This window comes from Homarus americanus, unplaced genomic scaffold (assembly GCF_018991925.1).
Source record: "Homarus americanus isolate GMGI-L3 unplaced genomic scaffold, GMGI_Hamer_2.0 scaffold48354, whole genome shotgun sequence".
In the NCBI taxonomy this organism is placed as follows: domain Eukaryota; kingdom Metazoa; phylum Arthropoda; class Malacostraca; order Decapoda; family Nephropidae; genus Homarus; species Homarus americanus.
Window position 1 is genome coordinate 7274083 of NW_024723833.1, and position 21961 is coordinate 7296043.

The 21961-nt window shown below is 32.5% G+C and overlaps 2 long non-coding RNA genes and 40 other non-coding genes across 43 annotated transcripts in view; all 42 read right to left on the reverse strand.

The window, feature by feature from the left end:
* The window catches only part of LOC121863842, a 28971-nt gene extending 7576 nt beyond the window's left edge, over nt 1-21395 (reverse strand). The window contains exons 1-38 of one of the 2 annotated variants that reach the window (XR_006088461.1): nt 21381-21395; nt 20909-20994; nt 20606-20675; nt 20172-20248; nt 19796-19872; nt 19416-19500; nt 19157-19226; nt 18635-18706; nt 17711-17795; nt 17452-17521; nt 16929-17000; nt 16018-16102; nt 15759-15828; nt 15238-15309; nt 14330-14414; nt 12392-12461; nt 11871-11942; nt 10961-11045; nt 10702-10771; nt 10179-10250; nt 9259-9343; nt 9000-9069; nt 8477-8548; nt 7559-7643; nt 7300-7369; nt 6779-6850; nt 5870-5954; nt 5611-5680; nt 5090-5161; nt 4182-4266; nt 3923-3992; nt 3402-3473; nt 2498-2582; nt 2239-2308; nt 1717-1788; nt 793-877; nt 534-603; nt 11-82 (exon numbers count right to left, since the gene is read on the reverse strand). This is a non-coding gene — a long non-coding RNA (uncharacterized LOC121863842). Of the gene's footprint in view, nt 1-10; nt 83-533; nt 604-792; nt 878-1716; nt 1789-2238; nt 2309-2497; nt 2583-3401; nt 3474-3922; nt 3993-4181; nt 4267-5089; nt 5162-5610; nt 5681-5869; nt 5955-6778; nt 6851-7299; nt 7370-7558; nt 7644-8476; nt 8549-8999; nt 9070-9258; nt 9344-10178; nt 10251-10701; nt 10772-10960; nt 11046-11870; nt 11943-12391; nt 12462-12650; nt 12671-14329; nt 14415-15237; nt 15310-15758; nt 15829-16017; nt 16103-16928; nt 17001-17451; nt 17522-17710; nt 17796-18634; nt 18707-19156; nt 19227-19415; nt 19501-19795; nt 19873-20171; nt 20249-20605; nt 20676-20908; nt 20995-21380 lie in introns of those variants that run through there. The other variant, XR_006088462.1, reaches the window with a different exon arrangement.
* Nucleotides 149-214, reverse strand: LOC121863913. Its single transcript, XR_006088476.1, has one exon. It is a non-coding gene; the product is annotated as a small nucleolar RNA SNORD31 (small nucleolar RNA).
* Nucleotides 671-737, reverse strand: LOC121863949. The gene has a single exon (XR_006088510.1). It is a non-coding gene; the product is annotated as a small nucleolar RNA SNORD31 (small nucleolar RNA).
* LOC121863931 lies at nt 941-1004 on the reverse strand. Its single transcript, XR_006088493.1, has one exon. It is a non-coding gene; the product is annotated as a small nucleolar RNA SNORD31 (small nucleolar RNA).
* LOC121863914 lies at nt 1855-1920 on the reverse strand. Its single transcript, XR_006088477.1, has one exon. It is a non-coding gene; the product is annotated as a small nucleolar RNA SNORD31 (small nucleolar RNA).
* On the reverse strand, nt 2376-2442 carry LOC121863950. Its single transcript, XR_006088511.1, has one exon. It is a non-coding gene; the product is annotated as a small nucleolar RNA SNORD31 (small nucleolar RNA).
* Nucleotides 2646-2709, reverse strand: LOC121863936. Its single transcript, XR_006088498.1, has one exon. It is a non-coding gene; the product is annotated as a small nucleolar RNA SNORD31 (small nucleolar RNA).
* LOC121863915 lies at nt 3540-3605 on the reverse strand. The gene has a single exon (XR_006088478.1). It is a non-coding gene; the product is annotated as a small nucleolar RNA SNORD31 (small nucleolar RNA).
* On the reverse strand, nt 4060-4126 carry LOC121863951. Its single transcript, XR_006088512.1, has one exon. It is a non-coding gene; the product is annotated as a small nucleolar RNA SNORD31 (small nucleolar RNA).
* Nucleotides 4330-4393, reverse strand: LOC121863937. The gene has a single exon (XR_006088499.1). It is a non-coding gene; the product is annotated as a small nucleolar RNA SNORD31 (small nucleolar RNA).
* On the reverse strand, nt 5228-5293 carry LOC121863916. Its single transcript, XR_006088479.1, has one exon. It is a non-coding gene; the product is annotated as a small nucleolar RNA SNORD31 (small nucleolar RNA).
* LOC121863952 lies at nt 5748-5814 on the reverse strand. Its single transcript, XR_006088513.1, has one exon. It is a non-coding gene; the product is annotated as a small nucleolar RNA SNORD31 (small nucleolar RNA).
* LOC121863938 lies at nt 6018-6081 on the reverse strand. The gene has a single exon (XR_006088500.1). It is a non-coding gene; the product is annotated as a small nucleolar RNA SNORD31 (small nucleolar RNA).
* Nucleotides 6917-6982, reverse strand: LOC121863917. The gene has a single exon (XR_006088480.1). It is a non-coding gene; the product is annotated as a small nucleolar RNA SNORD31 (small nucleolar RNA).
* Nucleotides 7437-7503, reverse strand: LOC121863953. The gene has a single exon (XR_006088514.1). It is a non-coding gene; the product is annotated as a small nucleolar RNA SNORD31 (small nucleolar RNA).
* LOC121863939 lies at nt 7707-7770 on the reverse strand. Its single transcript, XR_006088501.1, has one exon. It is a non-coding gene; the product is annotated as a small nucleolar RNA SNORD31 (small nucleolar RNA).
* On the reverse strand, nt 8615-8680 carry LOC121863918. Its single transcript, XR_006088481.1, has one exon. It is a non-coding gene; the product is annotated as a small nucleolar RNA SNORD31 (small nucleolar RNA).
* LOC121863960 lies at nt 9137-9203 on the reverse strand. Its single transcript, XR_006088520.1, has one exon. It is a non-coding gene; the product is annotated as a small nucleolar RNA SNORD31 (small nucleolar RNA).
* LOC121863928 lies at nt 9405-9470 on the reverse strand. The gene has a single exon (XR_006088490.1). It is a non-coding gene; the product is annotated as a small nucleolar RNA SNORD31 (small nucleolar RNA).
* On the reverse strand, nt 10317-10383 carry LOC121863927. Its single transcript, XR_006088489.1, has one exon. It is a non-coding gene; the product is annotated as a small nucleolar RNA SNORD31 (small nucleolar RNA).
* On the reverse strand, nt 10839-10905 carry LOC121863961. The gene has a single exon (XR_006088521.1). It is a non-coding gene; the product is annotated as a small nucleolar RNA SNORD31 (small nucleolar RNA).
* Nucleotides 11109-11172, reverse strand: LOC121863940. Its single transcript, XR_006088502.1, has one exon. It is a non-coding gene; the product is annotated as a small nucleolar RNA SNORD31 (small nucleolar RNA).
* LOC121863919 lies at nt 12009-12074 on the reverse strand. The gene has a single exon (XR_006088482.1). It is a non-coding gene; the product is annotated as a small nucleolar RNA SNORD31 (small nucleolar RNA).
* Nucleotides 12529-12595, reverse strand: LOC121863954. The gene has a single exon (XR_006088515.1). It is a non-coding gene; the product is annotated as a small nucleolar RNA SNORD31 (small nucleolar RNA).
* Nucleotides 12691-14089, reverse strand: LOC121863843. Its single transcript, XR_006088463.1, has 3 exons — nt 14073-14089; nt 13553-13624; nt 12691-12732 (listed from the first exon to the last, which is right to left on the reverse strand). It is a non-coding gene; the product is annotated as an uncharacterized LOC121863843 (long non-coding RNA).
* On the reverse strand, nt 12793-12858 carry LOC121863912. The gene has a single exon (XR_006088475.1). It is a non-coding gene; the product is annotated as a small nucleolar RNA SNORD31 (small nucleolar RNA).
* On the reverse strand, nt 13691-13756 carry LOC121863920. Its single transcript, XR_006088483.1, has one exon. It is a non-coding gene; the product is annotated as a small nucleolar RNA SNORD31 (small nucleolar RNA).
* LOC121863955 lies at nt 14208-14274 on the reverse strand. The gene has a single exon (XR_006088516.1). It is a non-coding gene; the product is annotated as a small nucleolar RNA SNORD31 (small nucleolar RNA).
* Nucleotides 14478-14541, reverse strand: LOC121863941. The gene has a single exon (XR_006088503.1). It is a non-coding gene; the product is annotated as a small nucleolar RNA SNORD31 (small nucleolar RNA).
* Nucleotides 15376-15441, reverse strand: LOC121863921. The gene has a single exon (XR_006088484.1). It is a non-coding gene; the product is annotated as a small nucleolar RNA SNORD31 (small nucleolar RNA).
* On the reverse strand, nt 15896-15962 carry LOC121863956. Its single transcript, XR_006088517.1, has one exon. It is a non-coding gene; the product is annotated as a small nucleolar RNA SNORD31 (small nucleolar RNA).
* LOC121863943 lies at nt 16166-16229 on the reverse strand. Its single transcript, XR_006088504.1, has one exon. It is a non-coding gene; the product is annotated as a small nucleolar RNA SNORD31 (small nucleolar RNA).
* Nucleotides 17067-17132, reverse strand: LOC121863922. Its single transcript, XR_006088485.1, has one exon. It is a non-coding gene; the product is annotated as a small nucleolar RNA SNORD31 (small nucleolar RNA).
* Nucleotides 17589-17655, reverse strand: LOC121863962. The gene has a single exon (XR_006088522.1). It is a non-coding gene; the product is annotated as a small nucleolar RNA SNORD31 (small nucleolar RNA).
* Nucleotides 17857-17922, reverse strand: LOC121863929. Its single transcript, XR_006088491.1, has one exon. It is a non-coding gene; the product is annotated as a small nucleolar RNA SNORD31 (small nucleolar RNA).
* Nucleotides 18773-18838, reverse strand: LOC121863924. Its single transcript, XR_006088487.1, has one exon. It is a non-coding gene; the product is annotated as a small nucleolar RNA SNORD31 (small nucleolar RNA).
* Nucleotides 19294-19360, reverse strand: LOC121863909. Its single transcript, XR_006088473.1, has one exon. It is a non-coding gene; the product is annotated as a small nucleolar RNA SNORD31 (small nucleolar RNA).
* On the reverse strand, nt 19566-19629 carry LOC121863932. The gene has a single exon (XR_006088494.1). It is a non-coding gene; the product is annotated as a small nucleolar RNA SNORD31 (small nucleolar RNA).
* On the reverse strand, nt 19947-20013 carry LOC121863923. Its single transcript, XR_006088486.1, has one exon. It is a non-coding gene; the product is annotated as a small nucleolar RNA SNORD31 (small nucleolar RNA).
* Nucleotides 20315-20380, reverse strand: LOC121863911. Its single transcript, XR_006088474.1, has one exon. It is a non-coding gene; the product is annotated as a small nucleolar RNA SNORD31 (small nucleolar RNA).
* Nucleotides 20760-20824, reverse strand: LOC121863934. Its single transcript, XR_006088496.1, has one exon. It is a non-coding gene; the product is annotated as a small nucleolar RNA SNORD31 (small nucleolar RNA).
* A 128-nt stretch (nt 21396-21523) lies between the features above and the next one.
* Nucleotides 21524-21590, reverse strand: LOC121863930. Its single transcript, XR_006088492.1, has one exon. It is a non-coding gene; the product is annotated as a small nucleolar RNA SNORD31 (small nucleolar RNA).
* Nucleotides 21591-21961: the final 371 nt, after the last annotated feature.

Here is a 21961-nt window from a genome sequence, read left to right on the forward strand (position 1 = left end):
GTTTACTTACCATTATGAGTTTCAACTGAAGATACAGGTAAACGTTTTAGAAAAGGCAAGTCCACTCCTCGTCATTTATTACCTGCAGATGTGGAAAACAAATTAATATTAAACAGTGGATTTGATACATTCATAACAATTATATACAAACGATTCAGATGAACCAGTCAGTCATAACAGTCAGACTGGGGCGGTGAAAATCATCATTATCAAATTGTAAAATTATCCATCAACAAGAACATTAAAAAATCCATGCTTTTTATATACCGTTTTAAAGTATTTACTAACATTTTCAGTGTGACATGGGCAAAGAAAATAGTACAAAATTTCTAAGTGAAAAGCAAATGTTCTAATGTAGGAAGGAGGGAAAGTAAAAAGAGCTAAGAGTTGATTCCTGAAATTTTTCTAAGAGGTTTCATCCCCAAGAGAACTAGGAATAGTTTTTAGTGGATTTCCCAGCTGCACAATGAGAACTACTTAATAGATTGTGCTATTACAGGACAGTAGTTTAAGTCTCGGTGAATATAACTTACCACTATGTAATCCAAAGGTGGGACCTCTGTACTTCATCCCATATATAGTGTACTGTAGAACCTCCAGTACCTGTGAGAAACAATGTTAACATTAAGTGGTGGGCCTTATTTGTTCATCATAATAAAGTACGTATAACAAACTGTCAGTAAAACCAATCAATCACAACTATAAGCCTGGGGCGGTAAAATATCATCACTATATTTCAAAAGCTCTCAGTACGTTAATAAATGCCTAAAAGTAAATTAATCTGTAACTTACATTTATGGAAGTGAACTAGAAGCATTAATAGGAACACTCCCGAGCCAAAGGTCTATACTGTACTGCAATAGACAATCTCTTGATGCTGCAACATAGAAAATAATATCAAGTGATGAACCTTATTAACTTACAAATTCTTTTATTTTAGGAATTCAGAATAACCCATCAATCACTAATTTCAGACTGGGGCGGTAAAATATCATCATTTACATTTCAGTGTCATTCATTAAGATAAATTTGTGTACCGAACTATACAAAATTAAGATGGATTGAAGAGTGACAAAGATTTTCATGTGTGTTCATTTGAGGTTAACAAATATGAAGGTAACTTAGTGGATGATTCCATTGAATTTTCCAAAACACAAGCACATTAAAGACTTGTGTACAGAGTGTTTGTAACAAATTTGCTTTAACTATATCACCTTTGGTAGTGACAGCATAAACAAAGTAATATCAAAGATGGATGGATGATCTACTGAGAATCTCCTGTTCCAGTAGTGGTAGACAATAGTTAGAAGATGCCCTTAAATTGAGAAGGGGTGTGATAACTTACAAAATGATATAACTATATTTTTCGAATTAAGAGTAACCAATTAATCATCACTAGTATTGGCCTCGGGTGGTAAAAAAAATCAAGATACATTTAAAATGTCATTCTCTAAAATACTGTTGCTACTGTACATCCATTCTTAAGCTTAATCTGTTACATTTAGCAGTGTTTTATACATTAAACAACTAGAAGGATTGATGACATTTTTTCAGGTACATTCTCATGAGTGAGGAAAATTGTCTGATAAAGACTTTGACCAATTAAAAAAAAAACCTTACTATAGAGCTAATGGAGGTAACCTAATGGAGTGTGACACTAAATATATCTAAGTACAGAACGGTATAAAAAATTGGTTAAAGCAAGTGTTTACTTACCATTATGAGTTTCAACTGAAGATACAGGTAAACGTTTTAGAAAAGGCAAGTCCACTCCTCGTCATTTATTACCTGCAGATGTGGAAAACAAATTAATATTAAACAGTGGATTTGATACATTCATAACCATTATATACAAACGATTCAGATGAACCAGTCAGTCATAACAGTCAGACTGGGGCGGTGAAAATCATCATTATCAAATTGTAAAATTATCGATCAACAAGAACATTAAAAAATCCATGCTTTTTATATACCATTTTAAAGTATTTACTAACATTTTCAGTGTGACATGGGCAAAGAAAATAGTACAAAATTTCTAAGTGAAAAGCAAATGTTCTAATGTAGGAAGGAGGGAAAGTAAAAAGAGCTAAGAGTTGATTCCTGAAATTTTTCTAAGAGGTTTCATCCCCAAGAGAACTAGGAATAGTTTTTAGTGGATTTCCCAGCTGCACAATGAGAACTACTTAATAGATTGTGCTATTACAGGACAGTAGTTTAAGTCTCGTGAATATAACTTACCACTATGTAATCCAAAGGTGGGACCTCTGTACTTCATCCCATATATAGTGTACTGTAGAACCTCCAGTACCTGTGAGAAACAATGTTAACATTAAGTGGTGGGCCTTATTTGTTCATCATAATAAAGTACGTATAACAAACTGTCAGTAAAACCAATCAATCACAACTATAAGCCTGGGGCGGTAAAATATCATCACTATATTTCAAAAGCTCTCAGTACGTTAATAAATGCCTAAAAGTAAATTAATCTGTAACTTACATTTATGGAAGTGAACTAGAAGCATTCATAGGAACACTCCCGAGCCAAAGGTCTATACTGTACTGCAATAGACAATCTCTTGATGCTGCAACATAGAAAATAATATCAAGTGATGAACCTTATTAACTTACAAATTCTTTTATTTTAGGAATTCAGAATAACCGATCAATCACTAATTTCAGACTGGGGCGGTAAAATATCATCATTTACATTTAAGTGTCATTCATTAAGATAAATTTGTGTACCGAACTATACAAAATTAAGATGGATTGAAGAGTGACAAAGATTTTCATGTGTGTTCATTTAAGGTAACTTAGTGGATGATTCCATTGAATTTTCCAAAACACAAGCACATTAAAGACTTGTGTACAGAGTGTTTGTAACAAATTTGCTTTAACTATATCACCTTTGGTAGTGACAGCATAAACAAAGTAATATCAAAGATGGATGGATGATCTACTGAGAATCTCCTGTTCCAGTAGTGGTAGACATTAGTTAGATGCCCTTAAATTGAGAAGGGGTGTGATAACTTACAAAATGATATAACTATATTTTTCGAATTAAGGGTAACCAATTAATCATCACTAGTATTGGCCTCGGGTGGTAAAAAAATCAAGATACATTTAAAATGTCATTCTCTAAAATACTGTTGCTACTGTACATCCATTCTTAAGCTTAATCTGTTACATTTAGCAGTGTTTTATACATTAAACAACTAGAAAGATTGATGACATTTTTTCAGGTACATTCTCATGAGTGAGGAAAATTGTCTGATAAAGACTTTGACCAATAAAAAAAAAAACCTTACTATAGAGCTAATGGAGGTAACCTAATCAAGTGTGACACTAAATATATCTAAGTACAGAACGGTATAAAAAATTGGTTAAAACAAGTGTTTACTTACCATTATGAGTTTCAACTGAAGATACAGGTAAACGTTTTAGAAAAGGCAAGTCCACTCCTCGTCATTTATTACCTGCAGATGTGGAAAACAAATTAATATTAAACAGTGGATTTGATACATTCATAACAATTATATACAAACGATTCAGATGAACCAGTCAGTCATAACAGTCAGACTGGGGCGGTGAAAATCATCATTATCAAATTGTAAAATTATCCATCAACAAGAACATTAAAAAATCCATGCTTTTTATATACCGTTTTAAAGTATTTACTAACATTTTCAGTGTGACATGGGCAAAGAAAATAGTACAAAATTTCTAAGTGAAAAGCAAATGTTCTAATGTAGGAAGGAGGGAAAGTAAAAAGAGCTAAGAGTTGATTCCTGAAATTTTTCTAAGAGGTTTCATCCCCAAGAGAACTAGGAATAGTTTTTAGTGGATTTCCCAGCTGCACAATGAGAACTACTTAATAGATTGTGCTATTACAGGACAGTAGTTTAAGTCTGTGAATATAACTTACCACTATGTAATCCAAAGGTGGGACCTCTGTACTTCATCCCATATATAGTGTACTGTAGAACCTCCAGTACCTGTGAGAAACAATGTTAACATTAAGTGGTGGGCCTTATTTGTTCATCATAATAAAGTACGTATAACAAACTGTCAGTAAAACCAATCAATCACAACTATAAGCCTGGGGCGGTAAAATATCATCACTATATTTCAAAAGCTCTCAGTACGTTAATAAATGCCTAAAAGTAAATTAATCTGTAACTTACATTTATGGAAGTGAACTAGAAGCATTAATAGGAACACTCCCGAGCCAAAGGTCTATACTGTACTGCAATAGACAATCTCTTGATGCTGCAACATAGAAAATAATATCAAGTGATGAACCTTATTAACTTACAAATTCTTTTATTTTAGGAATTCAGAATAACCGATCAATCACTAATTTCAGACTGGGGCGGTAAAATATCATCATTTACATTTAAGTGTCATTCATTAAGATAAATTTGTGTACCGAACTATACAAAATTAAGATGGATTGAAGAGTGACAAAGATTTTCATGTGTGTTCATTTAAGGTAACTTAGTGGATGATTCCATTGAATTTTCCAAAACACAAGCACATTAAAGACTTGTGTACAGAGTGTTTGTAACAAATTTGCTTTAACTATATCACCTTTGGTAGTGACAGCATAAACAAAGTAATATCAAAGATGGATGGATGATCTACTGAGAATCTCCTGTTCCAGTAGTGGTAGACATTAGTTAGAAGATGCCCTTAAATTGAGAAGGGGTGTGATAACTTACAAAATGATATAACTATATTTTTCGAATTAAGGGTAACCAATTAATCATCACTAGTATTGGCCTCGGGTGGTAAAAAAAATCAAGATACATTTAAAATGTCATTCTCTAAAATACTGTTGCTACTGTACATCCATTCTTAAGCTTAATCTGTTACATTTAGCAGTGTTTTATACATTAAACAACTAGAAAGATTGATGACATTTTTTCAGGTACATTCTCATGAGTGAGGAAAATTGTCTGATAAAGACTTTGACCAATAAAAAAAAAAACCTTACTATAGAGCTAATGGAGGTAACCTAATCAAGTGTGACACTAAATATATCTAAGTACAGAACGGTATAAAAAATTGGTTAAAACAAGTGTTTACTTACCATTATGAGTTTCAACTGAAGATACAGGTAAACGTTTTAGAAAAGGCAAGTCCACTCCTCGTCATTTATTACCTGCAGATGTGGAAAACAAATTAATATTAAACAGTGGATTTGATACATTCATAACAATTATATACAAACGATTCAGATGAACCAGTCAGTCATAACAGTCAGACTGGGGCGGTGAAAATCATCATTATCAAATTGTAAAATTATCCATCAACAAGAACATTAAAAAATCCATGCTTTTTATATACCGTTTTAAAGTATTTACTAACATTTTCAGTGTGACATGGGCAAAGAAAATAGTACAAAATTTCTAAGTGAAAAGCAAATGTTCTAATGTAGGAAGGAGGGAAAGTAAAAAGAGCTAAGAGTTGATTCCTGAAATTTTTCTAAGAGGTTTCATCCCCAAGAGAACTAGGAATAGTTTTTAGTGGATTTCCCAGCTGCACAATGAGAACTACTTAATAGATTGTGCTATTACAGGACAGTAGTTTAAGTCTGTGAATATAACTTACCACTATGTAATCCAAAGGTGGGACCTCTGTACTTCATCCCATATATAGTGTACTGTAGAACCTCCAGTACCTGTGAGAAACAATGTTAACATTAAGTGGTGGGCCTTATTTGTTCATCATAATAAAGTACGTATAACAAACTGTCAGTAAAACCAATCAATCACAACTATAAGCCTGGGGCGGTAAAATATCATCACTATATTTCAAAAGCTCTCAGTACGTTAATAAATGCCTAAAAGTAAATTAATCTGTAACTTACATTTATGGAAGTGAACTAGAAGCATTAATAGGAACACTCCCGAGCCAAAGGTCTATACTGTACTGCAATAGACAATCTCTTGATGCTGCAACATAGAAAATAATATCAAGTGATGAACCTTATTAACTTACAAATTCTTTTATTTTAGGAATTCAGAATAACCGATCAATCACTAATTTCAGACTGGGGCGGTAAAATATCATCATTTACATTTAAGTGTCATTCATTAAGATAAATTTGTGTATCGAACTATACAAAATTAAGATGGATTGAAGAGTGACAAAGATTTTCATGTGTGTTCATTTAAGGTAACTTAGTGGATGATTCCATTGAATTTTCCAAAACACAAGCACATTAAAGACTTGTGTACAGAGTGTTTGTAACAAATTTGCTTTAACTATATCACCTTTGGTAGTGACAGCATAAACAAAGTAATATCAAAGATGGATGGATGATCTACTGAGAATCTCCTGTTCCAGTAGTGGTAGACATTAGTTAGAAGATGCCCTTAAATTGAGAAGGGGTGTGATAACTTACAAAATGATATAACTATATTTTTCGAATTAAGGGTAACCAATTAATCATCACTAGTATTGGCCTCGGGTGGTAAAAAAAATCAAGATACATTTAAAATGTCATTCTCTAAAATACTGTTGCTACTGTACATCCATTCTTAAGCTTAATCTGTTACATTTAGCAGTGTTTTATACATTAAACAACTAGAAAGATTGATGACATTTTTTCAGGTACATTCTCATGAGTGAGGAAAATTGTCTGATAAAGACTTTGACCAATAAAAAAAAAAAACCTTACTATAGAGCTAATGGAGGTAACCTAATCAAGTGTGACACTAAATATATCTAAGTACAGAACGGTATAAAAAATTGGTTAAAACAAGTGTTTACTTACCATTATGAGTTTCAACTGAAGATACAGGTAAACGTTTTAGAAAAGGCAAGTCCACTCCTCGTCATTTATTACCTGCAGATGTGGAAAACAAATTAATATTAAACAGTGGATTTGATACATTCATAACAATTATATACAAACGATTCAGATGAACCAGTCAGTCATAACAGTCAGACTGGGGCGGTGAAAATCATCATTATCAAATTGTAAAATTATCCATCAACAAGAACATTAAAAAATCCATGCTTTTTATATACCGTTTTAAAGTATTTACTAACATTTTCAGTGTGACATGGGCAAAGAAAATAGTACAAAATTTCTAAGTGAAAAGCAAATGTTCTAATGTAGGAAGGAGGGAAAGTAAAAAGAGCTAAGAGTTGATTCCTGAAATTTTTCTAAGAGGTTTCATCCCCAAGAGAACTAGGAATAGTTTTTAGTGGATTTCCCAGCTGCACAATGAGAACTACTTAATAGATTGTGCTATTACAGGACAGTAGTTTAAGTCTGTGAATATAACTTACCACTATGTAATCCAAAGGTGGGACCTCTGTACTTCATCCCATATATAGTGTACTGTAGAACCTCCAGTACCTGTGAGAAACAATGTTAACATTAAGTGGTGGGCCTTATTTGTTCATCATAATAAAGTACGTATAACAAACTGTCAGTAAAACCAATCAATCACAACTATAAGCCTGGGGCGGTAAAATATCATCACTATATTTCAAAAGCTCTCAGTACGTTAATAAATGCCTAAAAGTAAATTAATCTGTAACTTACATTTATGGAAGTGAACTAGAAGCATTAATAGGAACACTCCCGAGCCAAAGGTCTATACTGTACTGCAATAGACAATCTCTTGATGCTGCAACATAGAAAATAATATCAAGTGATGAACCTTATTAACTTACAAATTCTTTTATTTTAGGAATTCAGAATAACCGATCAATCACTAATTTCAGACTGGGGCGGTAAAATATCATCATTTACATTTAAGTGTCATTCATTAAGATAAATTTGTGTACCGAACTATACAAAATTAAGATGGATTGAAGAGTGACAAAGATTTTCATGTGTTCATTTGTTAACAAATATGAAGGTAACTTAGTGGATGATTCCATTGAATTTTCCAAAACACAAGCACATTAAAGACTTGTGTACAGAGTGTTTGTAACAAATTTGCTTTAACTATATCACCTTTGGTAGTGACAGCATAAACAAAGTAATATCAAAGATGGATGGATGATCTACTGAGAATCTCCTGTTCCAGTAGTGGTAGACATTAGTTAGAAGATGCCCTTAAATTGAGAAGGGGTGTGATAACTTACAAAATGATATAACTATATTTTTCGAATTAAGGGTAACCAATTAATCATCACTAGTATTGGCCTCGGGTGGTAAAAAAAATCAAGATACATTTAAAATGTCATTCTCTAAAATACTGTTGCTACTGTACATCCATTCTTAAGCTTAATCTGTTACATTTAGCAGTGTTTTATACATTAAACAACTAGAAAGATTGATGACATTTTTTCAGGTACATTCTCATGAGTGAGGAAAATTGTCTGATAAAGACTTTGACCAATAAAAAAAAAACCTTACCATAGAGCTAATGGAGGTAACCTAATCAAGTGTGACACTAAATATATCTAAGTACAGAACGGTATAAAAAATTGGTTAAAACAAGTGTTTACTTACCATTATGAGTTTCAACTGAAGATACAGGTAAACGTTTTAGAAAAGGCAAGTCCACTCCTCGTCATTTATTACCTGCAGATGTGGAAAACAAATTAATATTAAACAGTGGATTTGATACATTCATAACAATTATATACAAACGATTCAGATGAACCAGTCAGTCATAACAGTCAGACTGGGGCGGTGAAAATCATCATTATCAAATTGTAAAATTATCCATCAACAAGAACATTAAAAAATCCATGCTTTTTATACACCGTTTTAAAGTATTTACTAACATTTTCAGTGTGACATGGGCAAAGAAAATAGTACAAAATTTCTAAGTGAAAAGCAAATGTTCTAATGTAGGAAGGAGGGAAAGTAAAAAGAGCTAAGAGTTGATTCCTGAAATTTTTCTAAGAGGTTTCATCCCCAAGAAAACTAGGAATAGTTTTTAGTGGATTTCCCAGCTGCACAATGAGAAATACTTAATAGATTGTACTATTACAGGACAGTAGTTTAAGTCTCGGTGAATATAACTTACCACTATGTAATCCAAAGGTGGGACCTCTGTACTTCATCCCATATATAGTGTACTGTAGAACCTCCAGTACCTGTGAGAAACAATGTTAACATTAAGTGGTGGGCCTTATTTGTTCATCATAATAAAGTACGTATAACAAAGTGTCAGTAAAACCAATCAATCACAACTATAAGCCTGGGGCGGTAAAATATCATCACTATATTTCAAAAGCTCTCAGTACGTTAATAAATGCCTAAAAGTAAATTAATCTGTAACTTACATTTATGGAAGTGAACTAGAAGCATTAATAGGAACACTCCCGAGCCAAAGGTCTATACTGTACTGCAATAGACAATCTCTTGATGCTGCAACATAGAAAATAATATCAAGTGATGAACCTTATTAACTTATAAATTCTTTTATTTTAAGAATTCAGAATAACCCATCAATCACTAATTTCAGACTGGGGCGGTAAAATATCATCATTTACATTTCAGTGTCATTCACTAAGATAAATTTGTGTACCGAACTATATCAAATTAAGATGGATTGAAGAGTGACAAAGATTTTCATGTGTGTTCATTTGAGGTTAACAAATATGAAGGTAACTTAGTGGAAGATTCCATTGAATTTTCCAAAACACAAGCACATTAAAGACTTGTGTATAGAGTGTTTGTAACAAATTTGATATAACTATATCACCTTTGGTAGTGACAGCATAAACAAAGTAATATCAAAGATGGATGGATGATCTACTAAGAATCTCCTTTTCCAGTAGTGGTAGACAATAGTTAGAAGATGCCCTTAAATTGAGAAGGGGTGTGATAACTTACAAAATGATATAACTATATTTTTGGAATTAAGAGTAACCAATTAATCATCACTAGTATTGGCCTGGGGTGGTAAAAAAATCTTCAGGATACATTTAAAATGTCATTATCTAAGATACTGTTGCTACTGTACATCCATTCTTAAGCTTAATCTGTTACATTTAGCAGTTTTATATATTAAACCACTGGAAGGATTGATTTCTTTTTTTTCAGGCACATTCTCATGAGCGAGGAAAATTGTCTGATAAAGACTCACCAATACAAAAAACCTTACTATAGAGCTAATGGAGGTAACCTAATGGAGCGTGACACTAAATATATCTAAGCACAGAACGATATAAAAAATTGGTAAAAACAAGTGTTTACTTACCATTATGAGTTTCAACTGAAGATACAGGTAAACGTTTAAGAAAAGACAAGTCTACTCCTCGTCATTTATTACCTGCAGATGTGGAAAACAAATTAATATTAAATAGTGGACTTGATACATTCATAACAATTATATACAAACAATTCAGATTAACCAGTCAGTCATAACAGTCAGACTGGGGCGGTGAAATATCATCATTATCAAAAACAAGAACATAAAAAAATTCAATACTTTTTATATACCTTTTTAATGTATTTACTAACACTTTCAGTGTGATATGGGCAAAGAAAATAGTACCAAATTTCTTACATATGATTCAAGCGAAAGACACAATGTTCTAATAAAGGAATGAGGGAAAGCAAAGAGAGCTAAGAGTTAAAGTTGCCTAAATTTTTCTAAGAAGTTTCATCCCCAAGAGAACTAGGAATAGTTTTTAGTGGATTTCCCAGCTGCACAATGAGAACTACTTAATAGATTGTGCTATTACAGGACAGTGGTTTAAGTCTCGGTGAATATAACTTACCACTATGTAATCCAAAGGTGGGACCCCTGTACTTCATCCCATATATAGTGTACTGTAGAACCTCCAGTACCTGTGAGAAACAATGTTAACATTAAGTGGTGGGCCTTATTTGTTCATCATAATAAAGTACGTATAACAAAGTGTCAGTAAAACCAATCAATCACAACTATAAGCCTGGGGCGGTAAAATATCATCACTATATTTCAAAAGCTCTCGGTACGTTAATAAATGCCTAAAAGTAAATTAATCTGTAACTTACATTTATGGAAGTGAACTAGAAGCATTAATAGGAACACTCCCGAGCCAAAGGTCTATACTGTACTGCAATAGACAATCTCTTGATGCTGCAACATAGAAAATAATATCAAGTGATGAACCTTATTAACTTACAAATTCTTTTATTTTAGGAATTCAGAATAACCGATCAATCACTAATTTCAGACTGGGGCGGTAAAATATCATCATTTACATTTAAGTGTCATTCATTAAGATAAATTTGTGTATCGAACTATACAAAATTAAGATGGATTGAAGAGTGACAAAGATTTTCATGTGTGTTCATTTAAGGTAACTTAGTGGATGATTCCATTGAATTTTCCAAAACACAAGCACATTAAAGACTTGTGTACAGAGTGTTTGTAACAAATTTGCTTTAACTATATCACCTTTGGTAGTGACAGCATAAACAAAGTAATATCAAAGATGGATGGATGATCTACTGAGAATCTCCTGTTCCAGTAGTGGTAGACATTAGTTAGAAGATGCCCTTAAATTGAGAAGGGGTGTGATAACTTACAAAATGATATAACTATATTTTTCGAATTAAGGGTAACCAATTAATCATCACTAGTATTGGCCTCGGGTGGTAAAAAAAATCAAGATACATTTAAAATGTCATTCTCTAAAATACTGTTGCTACTGTACACATCCATTCTTAAGCTTAATCTGTTACATTTAGCAGTGTTTTATACATTAAACAACTAGAAAGATTGATGACATTTTTTCAGGTACATTCTCATGAGTGAGGAAAATTGTCTGATAAAGACTTTGACCAATAAAAAAAAAAACCTTACTATAGAGCTAATGGAGGTAACCTAATCAAGTGTGACACTAAATATATCTAAGTACAGAACGGTATAAAAAATTGGTTAAAACAAGTGTTTACTTACCATTATGAGTTTCAACTGAAGATACAGGTAAACGTTTTAGAAAAGGCAAGTCCACTCCTCGTCATTTATTACCTGCAGATGTGGAAAACAAATTAATATTAAACAGTGGATTTGATACATTCATAACAATTATATACAAACGATTCAGATGAACCAGTCAGTCATAACAGTCAGACTGGGGCGGTGAAAATCATCATTATCAAATTGTAAAATTATCCATCAACAAGAACATTAAAAAATCCATGCTTTTTATATACCGTTTTAAAGTATTTACTAACATTTTCAGTGTGACATGGGCAAAGAAAATAGTACAAAATTTCTAAGTGAAAAGCAAATGTTCTAATGTAGGAAGGAGGGAAAGTAAAAAGAGCTAAGAGTTGATTCCTGAAATTTTTCTAAGAGGTTTCATCCCCAAGAGAACTAGGAATAGTTTTTAGTGGATTTCCCAGCTGCACAATGAGAACTACTTAATAGATTGTGCTATTACAGGACAGTAGTTTAAGTCTGTGAATATAACTTACCACTATGTAATCCAAAGGTGGGACCTCTGTACTTCATCCCATATATAGTGTACTGTAGAACCTCCAGTACCTGTGAGAAACAATGTTAACATTAAGTGGTGGGCCTTATTTGTTCATCATAATAAAGTACGTATAACAAACTGTCAGTAAAACCAATCAATCACAACTATAAGCCTGGGGCGGTAAAATATCATCACTATATTTCAAAAGCTCTCAGTACGTTAATAAATGCCTAAAAGTAAATTAATCTGTAACTTACATTTATGGAAGTGAACTAAACATTCACCAGGTTTCTCGAGCCAAAGATTCCTTACTGTACTGCAATAGACAATCTCTTGATGCTGCAACATAGAAAATAATATCAAGTAGTAGAACCTTATTAACACAAATTCTTTTATTTTAGAATTCCAGAATAACGATCAATCACTAATTTCAGACTGGGGCGGTAAAATATCATCATTTACATTTAAGTGTCATTCATTAAGATAAATTTGTGTACCGAACTATACAAAATTAAGATGGATTGAAGAGTGACAAAGATTTTCATGTGTGTTCATTTAAGGTAACTTAGTGGATGATTCCATTGAATTTTCCAAAACACAAGCACATTAAAGACTTGTGTACAGAGTGTTTGTAACAAATTTGCTTTAACTATATCACCTTTGGTAGTGACAGCATAAACAAAGTAATATCAAAGATGGATGGATGATCTACTGAGAATCTCCTGTTCCAGTAGTGGTAGACATTAGTTAGAAGATGCCCTTAAATTGAGAAGGGGTGTGATAACTTACAAAATGATATAACTATATTTTTCGAATTAAGGGTAACCAATTAATCATCACTAGTATTGGCCTCGGGTGGTAAAAAAAATCAAGATACATTTAAAATGTCATTCTCTAAAATACTGTTGCTACTGTACATCCATTCTTAAGCTTAATCTGTTACATTTAGCAGTGTTTTATACATTAAACAACTAGAAAGATTGATGACATTTTTTCAGGTACATTCTCATGAGTGAGAAAAATTGTCTGATAAAGATTTTGACCAATAAAAAAAAAACCTTACCATAGAGCTAATGGAGATAACCTAATCAAGTGTGACACTAAATATATCTAAGTACAGAACGGTATAAAAAATTGGTTAAAACAAGTGTTTACTTACCATTATGAGTTTCAACTGAAGATACAGGTAAACGTTTTAGAAAAGGCAAGTCCACTCCTCGTCATTTATTACCTGCAGATGTGGAAAACAAATTAATATTAAACAGTGGATTTGATACATTCATAACAATTATATACAAACGATTCAGATGAACCAGTCAGTCATAACAGTCAGACTGGGGCGGTGAAAATCATCATTATCAAATTGTAAAATTATCCATCAACAAGAACATTAAAAAATCCATGCTTTTTATATTTAGATTTTAAAGTATTTACTAACATTTTCAGTGTGACATGGGCCGAAATAGTACAAAATTTCTAAGTGAAAGCAAATGTTCTAATGTAAGGAAAGGAGGGAAGAGTAAAAGGAAGCTAGAGTTGATTCCTGAAATTTTTCAGAAGGGTTTCATCCCCAAAGAGGAGCAAGAATAGTTTTGAGTAAGTTTCCCATGCACAATGAGAACTACTTAATAGATTGTGCTATTACAGGACAATGATTTAAGTCTGTAGATATAACTTACCACTATGTAATCCAAGGTGGGACCTCTGTACTTCATCCCATATATAATTGCTGTAGAACCTCCAGTACCTGTGAGAAACAATGTTAACATTAAGTGGTGGGCCTTATTTGTTCATCATAATAAAGTACGTATAACAAACTGTCAGTAAAACCAATCAATCACAACTATAAGCCTGGGGCGGTAAAATATCATCACTATATTTCAAAAGCTCTCAGTACGTTAATAAATGCCTAAAAGTAAATTAATCTGTAACTTACATTTATGGAAGTGAACTAGAAGCATTCATAGGAACACTCCCGAGCCAAAGGTCTATACTGTACTGCAATAGACAATCTCTTGATGCTGCAACATAGAAAATAATATCAAGTGATGAACCTTATTAACTTACAAATTCTTTTATTTTAGGAATTCAGAATAACCGATCAATCACTAATTTCAGACTGGGGCGGTAAAATATCATCATTTACATTTAAGTGTCATTCATTAAGATAAATTTGTGTATCGAACTATACAAAATTAAGATGGATTGAAGAGTGACAAAGATTTTCATGTGTGTTCATTTAAGGTAACTTAGTGGATGATTCCATTGAATTTTCCAAAACACAAGCACATTAAAGACTTGTGTACAGAGTGTTTGTAACAAATTTGCTTTAACTATATCACCTTTGGTAGTGACAGCATAAACAAAGTAATATCAAAGATGGATGGATGATCTACTGAGAATCTCCTGTTCCAGTAGTGGTAGACATTAGTTAGAAGATGCCCTTAAATTGAGAAGGGGTGTGATAACTTACAAAATGATATAACTATATTTTTCGAATTAAGGGTAACCAATTAATCATCACTAGTATTGGCCTCGGGTGGTAAAAAAAATCAAGATACATTTAAAATGTCATTCTCTAAAATACTGTTGCTACTGTACATCCATTCTTAAGCTTAATCTGTTACATTTAGCAGTGTTTTATACATTAAACAACTAGAAAGATTGATGACATTTTTTCAGGTACATTCTCATGAGTGAGGAAAATTGTCTGATAAAGACTTTGACCAATAAAAAAAAAAACCTTACTATAGAGCTAATGGAGGTAACCTAATCAAGTGTGACACTAAATATATCTAAGTACAGAACGGTATAAAAAATTGGTTAAAACAAGTGTTTACTTACCATTATGAGTTTCAACTGAAGATACAGGTAAACGTTTTAGAAAAGGCAAGTCCACTCCTCGTCATTTATTACCTGCAGATGTGGAAAACAAATTAATATTAAACAGTGGATTTGATACATTCATAACAATTATATACAAACGATTCAGATGAACCAGTCAGTCATAACAGTCAGACTGGGGCGGTGAAAATCATCATTATCAAATTGTAAAATTATCCATCAACAAGAACATTAAAAAATCCATGCTTTTTATATACCGTTTTAAAGTATTTACTAACATTTTCAGTGTGACATGGGCAAAGAAAATAGTACAAAATTTCTAAGTGAAAAGCAAATGTTCTAATGTAGGAAGGAGGGAAAGTAAAAAGAGCTAAGAGTTGATTCCTGAAATTTTTCTAAGAGGTTTCATCCCCAAGAGAACTAGGAATAGTTTTTAGTGGATTTCCCAGCTGCACAATGAGAACTACTTAATAGATTGTGCTATTACAGGACAGTAGTTTAAGTCTGTGAATATAACTTACCACTATGTAATCCAAAGGTGGGACCTCTGTACTTCATCCCATATATAGTGTACTGTAGAACCTCCAGTACCTGTGAGAAACAATGTTAACATTAAGTGGTGGGCCTTATTTGTTCATCATAATAAAGTACGTATAACAAACTGTCAGTAAAACCAATCAATCACAACTATAAGCCTGGGGCGGTAAAATATCATCACTATATTTCAAAAGCTCTCAGTACGTTAATAAATGCCTAAAAGTAAATTAATCTGTAACTTACATTTATGGAAGTGAACTAGAAGCATTAATAGGAACACTCCCGAGCCAAAGGTCTATACTGTACTGCAATAGACAATCTCTTGATGCTGCAACATAGAAAATAATATCAAGTGATGAACCTTATTAACTTACAAATTCTTTTATTTTAGGAATTCAGAATAACCGATCAATCACTAATTTCAGACTGGGGCGGTAAAATATCATCATTTACATTTAAGTGTCATTCATTAAGATAAATTTGTGTACCGAACTATACAAAATTAAGATGGATTGAAGAGTGACAAAGATTTTCATGTGTGTTCATTTAAGGTAACTTAGTGGATGATTCCATTGAATTTTCCAAAACACAAGCACATTAAAGACTTGTGTACAGAGTGTTTGTAACAAATTTGCTTTAACTATATCACCTTTGGTAGTGACAGCATAAACAAAGTAATATCAAAGATGGATGGATGATCTACTGAGAATCTCCTGTTCCAGTAGTGGTAGACATTAGTTAGAAGATGCCCTTAAATTGAGAAGGGGTGTGATAACTTACAAAATGATATAACTATATTTTTCGAATTAAGGGTAACCAATTAATCATCACTAGTATTGGCCTCGGGTGGTAAAAAAAATCAAGATACATTTAAAATGTCATTCTCTAAAATACTGTTGCTACTGTACATCCATTCTTAAGCTTAATCTGTTACATTTAGCAGTGTTTTATACATTAAACAACTAGAAAGATTGATGACATTTTTTCAGGTACATTCTCATGAGTGAGGAAAATTGTCTGATAAAGACTTTGACCAATTAAAAAAAAAAAAACCTTACTATAGAGCTAATGGAGGTAACCTAATCAAGTGTGACACTAAATATATCTAAGTACAGAACGGTATAAAAAATTGGTTAAAACAAGTGTTTACTTACCATTATGAGTTTCAACTGAAGATACAGGTAAACGTTTTAGAAAAGGCAAGTCCACTCCTCGTCATTTATTACCTGCAGATGTGGAAAACAAATTAATATTAAACAGTGGATTTGATACATTCATAACAATTATATACAAACGATTCAGATGAACCAGTCAGTCATAACAGTCAGACTGGGGCGGTGAAAATCATCATTATCAAATTGTAAAATTATCCATCAACAAGAACATTAAAAAATCCATGCTTTTTATACACCGTTTTAAAGTATTTACTAACATTTTCAGTGTGACATGGGCAAAGAAAATAGTACAAAATTTCTAAGTGAAAAGCAAATGTTCTAATGTAGGAAGGAGGGAAAGTAAAAAGAGCTAAGAGTTGATTCCTGAAATTTTTCTAAGAGGTTTCATCCCCAAGAAAACTAGGAATAGTTTTTAGTGGATTTCCCAGCTGCACAATGAGAAATACTTAATAGATTGTACTATTACAGGACAGTAGTTTAAGTCTCGGTGAATATAACTTACCACTATGTAATCCAAAGGTGGGACCTCTGTACTTCATCCCATATATAGTGTACTGTAGAACCTCCAGCACCTGTGAGAAACAATGTTAACATTAAGTGGTGGGACTTATTTGTTCATCATAATAAAGTACGTATAACAAAGTGTCAGTAAAACCAATCAATCACAACTATAAGCCTGGGGCGGTAAAATATCATCACTATATTTCAAAAGCTCTCAGTACGTGAATAAATGCCTAAAAGTAAATTAATCTGTAACTTACATTTATGGAAGTGAACTAGAAGCATTAATAGGAACACTCCCGAGCCAAAGGTCTATACTGTACTGCAATAGACAATCTCTTGATGCTGCAACATAGAAAATAATATCAAGTGATGAACCTTATTAACTTATAAATTCTTTTATTTTAAGAATTCAGAATAACCCATCAATCACTAATTTCAGACTGGGGCGGTAAAATATCATCATTTACATTTCAGTGTCATTCACTAAGATAAATTTGTGTACCGAACTATATCAAATTAAGATGGATTGAAGAGTGACAAAGATTTTCATGTGTGTTCATTTGAGGTTAACAAATATGAAGGTAACTTAGTGGAAGATTCCATTGAATTTTCCAAAACACAAGCACATTAAAGACTTGTGTATAGAGTGTTTGTAACAAATTTGATATAACTATATCACCTTTGGTAGTGACAGCATAAACAAAGTAATATCAAAGATGGATGGATGATCTACTAAGAATCTCCTTTTCCAGTAGTGGTAGACAATAGTTAGAAGATGCCCTTAAATTGAGAAGGGGTGTGATAACTTACAAAATGATATAACTATATTTTTGGAATTAAGAGTAACCAATTAATCATCACTAGTATTGGCCTCGGGTGGTAAAAAAAATCAAGATACATTTAAAATGTCATTATCTAAAATACTGTTGCTACTGAACATCCATTCTTAAGCTTAATCTGTTACATTTAGCAGTGTTTTATACATTAAACAACTAGAAGGATTGATGACATTTTTTCAGGTACATTCTCATGAGTGAGGAAAATTGTCTGATAAAGACTTTGACCAATTAAAAAAAAAACCTTACTATAGAGCTAATGGAGGTAACCTAATGTAGTGTGACACTAAATATATCTAAGTACAGAACGGTATAAAAAATTGGTTAAAAGAAGTGTTTACTTACCATTATGAGTTTCAACTGAAGATACAGGTAAACGTTTTAGAAAAGGCAAGTCCACTCCTCGTCATTTATTACCTGCAGATGTGGAATACAAATTAATATTAAATAGTGGACTTGATACATTCATAACAGTTATATACAAACAATTCAGATTAACCAGTCAGTCATAACAGTCAGACTGGGGCGGTGAAAATCATCATTATCAAATTGTAAAATTACCCATCAACAAGAACATTAAAAAATCAATGCTTTTTATATACCTTTTTAAAGTATTTACTAACATTTTCAGTGTGACATGGGCAAAGAAAATAGTACGAAATTTCTAAGTGAAAAGCAAATGTTCTAATGTAGGAATGAGGGAAAGTAAAGAGAGCTAAGAGTTGATTCCTGAAATTTTTCTAAGAGTTTCATCCCCAAGAGAACTAGGAATAGTTTTTAGTGGATTTCCCAGCTGCACAATGAGAACTACTTAATAGATTGTGCTATTACAGGACAGTAGTTTAAGTCTCGGTGAATATAACTTACCACTATGTAATCCAAAGATGGGACCTCTGTACTTCATCCCATATATACTGTACTGTAGAACCTCCAGTACCTGTGAGAAACAATGTTATCATTAAGTGGTGGGCCTTATTTGTTCATCATAATAAAGTACGTATAACAAAGTGTCAGTAAAACCAATCAATCACAACCATAAGCCTGGGGCGGTAAAATATCATCACTATATTTCAAAAGCTCTCAGTATGTTAATAAATGCCTAAAAGTAAATTAATCTGTAACTTACATTTATGGAAGTGAACTAGAAGCATTAATAGGAACACTCCCGAGCCAAAGGTCTATACTGTACTGCAATAGACAATCTCTTGATGCTGCAACATAGAAAATAATATCAAGTGATGAACCTTATTAACTTACAAATTTTTTTTTATTTTAGGAATTCAGAATAACCCATCAATCACTAATTTCAGACTGGGGCGGTAAAATATCATCATTTACATTTTATTGATCATTCATTAATATAAATTTGTATACCGTACTACATCTAATTAAGATGGATTGAAAAGTGACAGATTTTCACGAGTGTTCAAGTGAGTGAATGAAGGCAACTTAGTGGATAACAACATGCACATCAGTACAAGCTAAGATTAAGGAATGTGTACTTACCAATATGAATTGCACTTTTTGATATAGTTTGAATATTTCAGGGAAGGAAAGTCTACCCACTCTTCATCTACTAACTCCTGCAGTTATGAAAAAGAAGCCATGTTAAGTACCGTATTGGACAATTCATTCATCATTATTATATACAGTATATAAACTTTCAGAAAAACCAGTCAGTCATAACAATCAGACTGGGGCGGTAATATATCATCATTCCATCCTTATAGATTAATATCGACTAAATCTAACTACATTTTCATTCTGATGGAGTGACAGAATAACATTTTCTCAACAGATCTCCCAGCTACATTATGAGAAAAATTCAATGGATAGTGACAGTACTTATTAATAGAAGCATAAGTTTGAATGATTAACTCACCACTATTCCAAAGAAAGAGAATATTGAATATCTGAAGAGGATGGAGTCTGCACCTCGTCACAAATTTCCTCCAACAACTGCAAGAAATAATAATAATGCTAAAAATGTGGTGGACCTCATTTGCTCACTAGTCACATAGTATCAGCAAGTCAGTATAACCAATCCATCAACACCATCAGCCTGGGGCGGTAAAATATCATCATGATAAACTTAAATATTATCCATTGAAGATGTATTTCTATTCATTCTTAAAGATTATTTTAGTGAATTTAATTGCTCTTTAAATACTGGGATCAAGACGGATCAAATTACCAGAAACGTTCACTAGTACATAAACAAGAAAAAGAAATATATAGATGACCTATCTACAAAATGGACATAACTTTATAAATAGTGACATACATTAGTAAAAGCTTGGAATAGGGCTTGCTTACCATTATGAGTTCCAACCAAAGACAGTGGAATATTTTGGAGATGAAAAGTTTGCTCTTCATTAGTTACCCCCTGCAGATGTGAAAAATAAAATAGTAAATAATGGACTTCCTAACAATAAATATAATAAATATACCATTATATGTACTGTATAAACAATTCAGATTATCCAATCAGTCACCAAAATCAGACTGGGGCGGTAAAATATCATCATTTTATATCTAAAACTATCCATCAGTGTACTTTCATTATGTGGATGGTGACATTACAAGTTAGGTGCAAAAGTGTCAATGATTATAACTTACCTGAAGAGAGGGGTATAGTACAGTATACTGTATGTTGAATATTTTAGTTGTGGGATGTCTGCACCCCTTCACAAAACTTCCAGCAGCTGTAAGAAATATCCATGCACAATTATCAAGAGCTGGACCTTATTTGTTTTAAAGAATTGCATATATCAGCACAACCTATCAACCATCATCATGTCCACATATCAACATTAATTAACAACTGTATTTACTACAGAGGGGAGGGGTGTTGCACCTCTCATTAACCACAATACCGCACAGTAAAGTTCAAAGGGATGTAATTATCAAATCTGATTGGAATTTTAAATCTTCACATTTGGTGAATTTACTTCACACACAAGGAAGTATCAAGAATAAATGACTAACACACGGTAGAGCCCAATCCTGTTGGTGGCAGAGTGGTGAGAGAAACAAGAGACCTAATATTATGTAAAGAAATGTTTAAGTACTATTACTAATTGCAACTTACCATAATAAAAGTAAATTGGCAATATTTAAATGAACCATCAGCGGCAAAGCTTTCTACTGCAACCATCAGTTTCTCAAAGCTGCAATAAAAAGAATCATGTAATTAAGTGACGTACCTAATTAATTTTCAAAATTCTTTATTTTGCTTTTTCAGAAAAACCTATCAGTCACCACTTTCAGACTGGGACGGTAAAATATCATCATTATATGTTTCAGTATTATCCACTTCGTGATGGATCAACAGGACAATAGCATTACTGTACATGTTAACAGAAGCACAAGTTTTAATGACTGACTTACCCTTATCAATTCCAGTGTAAGGGTATGTGAATTTTTTATTTTTGAAAAGTCTGCATCTCACCACACAACCTCCAGCAGCTGTAAGAATAATATAAATTTATTATGGACCTTAGTTATCCATAACAATCAGACTGGATATACCTGTATACCAATTTCAAAGTTTGTAGATAAAAGGTTTTGCATTTCATATTTACTCGACAGTTGTCATAAGCACACCTAGTAAGAAATACAGTGCAGTACTTGCAATATCATATTATGTAAAACCTTCTTCATTAATACTGC